The 6,066-nt window shown below is 26.2% G+C and overlaps 1 long non-coding RNA gene across 2 annotated transcripts; it reads right to left on the bottom strand.

Moving 5' to 3' along the window:
- Positions 1-1,460: 1,460 nt before the first annotated feature.
- On the bottom strand, positions 1,461-5,614 carry LOC100575535. 2 transcript variants are annotated; one of them, XR_001679279.2, is made up of 3 exons: positions 5,271-5,614; positions 5,020-5,190; positions 1,461-2,623 (listed from the first exon to the last, which is right to left on the bottom strand). It is a non-coding gene; the product is annotated as an uncharacterized LOC100575535 (long non-coding RNA). The 2 variants fall into 2 exon arrangements; XR_510594.2 differs by having other exon boundaries at positions 5,024-5,190; positions 5,271-5,613.
- Between the last annotated feature and the right edge of the window lie 452 nt (positions 5,615-6,066).

Here is a 6,066-nt window from a genome sequence, read left to right as displayed (position 1 = left end):
AATTTTCGTGATTTTTCCCATATTTTGTCATTTTTTGAACTTTAAATGTTTATAAAAAAAAACTGTGACTAACGATTTTTAATATTTTTCATCTGCCTTTGAAACAATATATTAGGAGCCTTCTATTAAATTTTCAAGCTTTTTTATCCAACAAATAAAATTTTATTGATATTTTTAGAAAAAAAACTAAAAAAAAATGGAAAATGAAAATGTCCGTAAAGAGCTCAAAATAAATCAAAATATTTTGAAAATGTTATGGTGTATAGAAAATGCTAAGATAAACATTCAGTCAAAATTTCATATATCTACGGTCATTTGTTTTAAAGTTACACCAAAAACCAAAATCGATTTTCTCGAAAACAGATTTTGCGTAAAAATTCCCGTTTTTCCTTAATTTTTCTTTTGTTTTTCACGGCGCGTTTGAAAACTATTGGAAAAAATTTACTTTTGACCCCCCAAAGTACCAACTAGATTCACTTTCCTATCAGAAAAGGTACTGTTGAAGAAAATCCAAGCACTTTTACTGTCCTAAAACGTGATGACAGACACAAAAAAAAATAAAAAATAAAAAATAAAAAAAATAAAAAAAATAAAAAAAAAAACACACATCATTGTAAAATCAATACATTCATCGTTCCACTCAGAATCTAAAATGCATAAGATAAAACAATAAATACAATATAATTATAAATGGCATAATATATTGGAGTTTGTCAAAAAAAGTGTAAAATTATAATGCAAAATGTAATATCTAATATAATATATAATTTCTTAATATCTACATTTGTTACTATTTTTTGACAGACTACATTGTATGCCAATTATAATTATTTTTATGTAGGCATACAATATATATTTATTTTACACATTTGTTATATAAATTTTTTATTTTTATTTATTTACATATTTACCTACCCTATTTGATGGGTTGGCATTGCAATTGTGTATATAATATCTGAGGACAATATTGGTATATTTGGTTGAAGGCAATTTATAGGTTTTTTTTTTTTTGAGTGATGGGAGAATTGTTATAAAAAAGGTAAGTATGAATATTATAAAATGAAAAAAAACATATTTTTATATTATTTATTATTATATATTTAATTATTATGTTACTATATTTTTTATAATCTTTCAAATTATAACAAAATAAAAACATGAAAAAAAAAAATAAAACTGAACATAATCTAAATATTACAAAAGTATCTGTATTCTTTATAACATAGATGAACATATTTTATATTAAAACAATTATGGTACAACAAAACCAATAAAAAAATGAAATACGAATGAGGACTATAAAATAAATCAAATAGGCATTGAGTGTACAATGATGAACTAGCATTTGTTGGAACGGCATCTTATTACGATTTCTAATGAATTATGATTGAGTAAGTTCTGTATTGTAATTTGTAAGTTTTAATAATTACTAATTTTAATATAATGAGTTTGATTTTTGGTTATGATGATTATAGTTTGTTTACGTTTATAGAAATGTGTCCTCTTCTACTATCAGATAATATAGAATATATTTAATATGTACCCTAAATGGTAGTTATGCTAATTAGCTAATTGCTAAAAGTATTAATAAACAATGGTGAAAAAGCACTTGTTGGAACGGCACCATGTAATGCCGGAATATTTCGATTAAATGAAACAAAATCCAATGATTATTTGATATGCGTGGAGGATTAATTAATGCTTCAAACTTAGTCGTTTCTGGTAAAGTCTTTGTACAAAAAATTCAAGAAGTAATGAAAAAAAAATAAATATTATTTTTAGAGGCTTGTTGTATTTAAAAAAAAAGGTATGTTATCTAACGATATATCTATAATTTACCGTCTTTACAAAATTGCAGTTGGAAAGTTTGAACGAAACTTTTCAATAATTAATAACTTCGAATTTCCTCAAATAACCAATGTAAGTTATGAATAATTCAAAGCTTACAAATAATTTGTATGACATATTATATAACATAAATTAAAACAATTAAAGTGCAGCTGGATATGATTCACTCGAAAGAAGGTTATTATGGATCCTATGGGTTTCATGCTGAAGATATAGCTATAATTGTTTACATGAAAGAGTTTATTTTAGTTATTACCTACGTTGTACTTATTTGTATTGATTGGAATGGCAAATACGACGTAATCAACGGAGATCAAGGAAAGGTTGGTTTGTAATATTATTGTGATTTAATTGCAGTGATTGTTAATAAGTTTTGAGTAACTGAGTGATTGAGTGAGTGAGTGTTATTTAGCTTATATATAATATATGTGTGTACAATACAAAATGAGTACATACGTACCTATTATGATTAATTTTAATGATCAATAATTATAAGAACTGTTAAAAATTGTTACACATAAGAAAAATACTTATTATTCAAAATATATTAATATATATTTCAATTACAGATACCTTAATTTTATTTGACTTAGTTAAAATGGTTATACTGTTCACAAAATCCATTGAATGTGGTACTTAACTTCTGTGAAAACTGCAATTGAATTTTTTAGTTCTTGATCCTTGACACTCACTATTCCGGTTAAATAATACAAATTAGAGTCTAAAAAGCATAAGCCTGAACCACTGTCTCCCTCGTCCACACCTTGTTCTGAAACTAAAAATATATTATAATTATACTACATTGTATCATACGACTGCTATTGGGTAGTAATTTCAATATAAATTTACCTTATTATTATTACAAATTATGTACAGGTACCTACTACAAATATATTATGTGATATAGTACCTATAAGATATGGGAAATGTGGTTTGAAACTATAATATTTAGTGGTGTCATGTAAACACATTTTCAATTAAAATATTTCGTATAATATTTGTATATACACATAGTAGATATATATATTATAATTAAGTAGCTTTCGAGTTTAGACCAGAGATTCCCCAACTTTTTTTCCCATAGACCACGTGCCAATTATTTTAACATTCGTAGACTCCTAATATTATGTTTTTATAAATGTATCGATGTATTTTTGATAACTTACACGGAGCTACTCACTTGTAGAGTGTTTACTATGAAGTGAACATTTTAAAAATAAAATATGTGTAAAGTTTTATTTATTTATATCTTAATTTCTTTGATAATGACAATATAAGGGTCAGACTGGCCCGGTGGTATACCGGGAACTTTACCAACGGGCCACTGTTTAAAAATAATTTATTATTATTATATATTAATAATAAATCGGAATAATTATAAATTATAAATATTTTGTATTATTGTATCAAAACGCGTGAGTGTGAAAAAGTGTTTGTATCAGATGTTTATGATTTTATATAGATTTCGGTTCAGCTGATAATAAGCTTCCCTCGGCATCAATACGTCACCAGCAAATATTATTAATTATAATTAAGGTACGGATTTAAATTAAAATTGCATTTTTTCTGAACTTTCTAAGACATTGCTTTTCAAGCAAAAAAATGTATTTCATACATCAACATACTGAAATATGAAATTTTTATTTAGCATTGTAGACTGTGAGGGTGCAATGAATGTATTGGTTTTACACTTTTACAACGATGTGTTTTTTTCAGGGATCGAAACCGTTTCAAAATTTAACGGTTACGGTTTTAGTTCTTGAGAACGGTTTTCTAAATTTTCTGGTTTTGGTTTAGGTTTTAAGACCGGTTTTTTAAATTTTTTGGTTTTGGTTTCGGTTTTAAAAAAGGTTTTTCAAATATTTTATCGGTTTAAAGAACGGTTTTTAAAAATTTCCATTTTATTTTTCTGTCTAATTACTGTAAATTCGATTTTTATTATCTATTAACTATTATAAGGGCCGAGTCTAAAGCCCTGAAATATGGCTACTTTGTATAATTAGTGTACAATATACGATATAACAAATAAACGTTCAGCAGAACTAATTTCGTGTTATTAACTTGAATATTTTGTCCCTAATTTAGGTGCCTCATGCCTACTTTTGCATTCGACATAATATTATGTTGCCATATTATGGTTGAGATCATTATTCGATTACATTAATATTTAATTGTATATTACAATAACATCACACTATATTATTTGTATTTTCAATTTTCAATCATAAGTTTAGTAATAATATATATTATATTAATATTTCGTAATACTCAGTAACTGCATCGGGATTTTTATCAATAAATCCAAACATAATAATTTCTTCGTATAAAAATAGTAGAATTACAAATAATATAATTAACTTTATGGAATTCAAAGAAACCGACATTAGTTTTAAATTTTAATCCGTTTTTCAAGAACAGTACAAGAGCGGTTTTTCAATTCTATGGTTTCGGTTTGGGTTTTGAAAACGGTTTTTTAAGGTCTTAGGTTTCGGTTACGGTTTTTTAACCGGTGTTTCAAAGCTTTTGGTTCCGGTTCCAGTTCCGGTGTTCAGAAATGAGAAAACCGCGGTTTTAATCGGTTTTTTGGAAAACCGGTTAAACCGGTTTCGATCCCTGGTTTTTTTTCATAAAAAAAACTACAATTATGGGAGGCACTAATACAATCAATAAGTACCTATGAAAAAAATGGCACCTGACGTACGCTCGCTTTGTATATTGTTTGTTTGATAGATATGTAAAAATAAATGTTGTATTCTTATTTCTTGTACTAATATTGTGCAATAGTCTCATTAATTTAATATAATTTAAGTTAATCTTCATTTTATATAGTGTCCTATGTACCTTCAATATTCAGTGTTTACAATTTTACGTTAATTTTGTTAAATCAATGATTTAATCGTATTAATGTTTAGATAATTTATTACCGCCCACTTATTTTATTTATGTATTGTAGGTAATAACGTGCCAAAATATTGTATTTATGCAAACTTTTATAGATAATCTCATGGCATTTGGTCTTTACATACAAATGGACAACTGTCGATAGTGATAGTCAATAGTATATAATATGCTTAAATATTGTATTACCCAATACAGAACAGGCACAAAACTTATAAACATTCACTGTAATTAAATCACAATAATATTACCTATTTAAATAATATTACAAACCAACCTTTCCTTGATCTTCGTTGACTACGTTGTATTAGCCATTCCAATCAATACAAACAAGTACAACATAATAACTAAAAGAAACTCTTTTTTGTAAACGATAATAGCTATATCTTCACCAAGAAATCCATAGGATACACAATAATCTTTTTTCGAGTGAACCATATCCACCTGCACAATAATTGATTTAATTTATGTTACATAATATGTCATACAAATTATTTGTAAGGTTTGAATTATTCATAACTTACGTTGGTTCTTTGAGGAAATTCGATGTCATATTTATTGTTAAGTTTCTATCATATTTACCAGCGGCAATTTTGTAAAGATCGTAAATCATAGTTATATTATTAGAGAACATACATTTTTTCTAAATCAATGAGCCTCTAAAAATAATATTTATTTTTTTTTCATAATTTCTTGAATTTGTTGTACAAAAACTTTAGCAGAAACGACCAAGCTTGAAACAATAATCGATCCTCCACGCATACCAAATAATCACTGGAATTTATTTTATTTAATCGACATATTCCGGCATTTCAAGATGCCGTTCCAACAAGTGATTTGTCACCAATGTTTATCAGTACTTTTCTGGTGTTATTTACTGTACTGCAATCTAAAATAATATTTTAATATAAAAATAAATGATAATAGTTCATTAAGGATATAGTAAAAGGTAAGTAAAAATACAATTACATGTATTGCATCTATATAGTTGTTTACTTCACATTCCATTATGCTGACAAAATAGTTCTAGTGTAGTTTTTTCTTTTCCATTTGGTGCAAAATATGTTGGCTTATATAATGGTATTGTCCCGGGCGATTAAACCTCACGAGAACCTTCATTATAATGTACAACTCCTTTGACAGTCGGTAAAACGCATGAATTCAGTGTACCTTGTCAAAACATTAAATATTAAAAATATTAATTATTCTTTCTAAAATATGTAGTTTGGAATGAAAAGTTGTTATTAAAAAACCAATCCAATACAATAAATTTAAAATTTAAATTGATACCTAAAACGAAACATATTTACATCTTTGTTC

The sequence above is a fragment of the Acyrthosiphon pisum genome, chromosome X, assembly GCF_005508785.2.
Source record: "Acyrthosiphon pisum isolate AL4f chromosome X, pea_aphid_22Mar2018_4r6ur, whole genome shotgun sequence".
Lineage (NCBI taxonomy): Eukaryota > Metazoa > Arthropoda > Insecta > Hemiptera > Aphididae > Acyrthosiphon > Acyrthosiphon pisum.
This window is presented reverse-complemented; position numbering and strand designations above follow the sequence as displayed.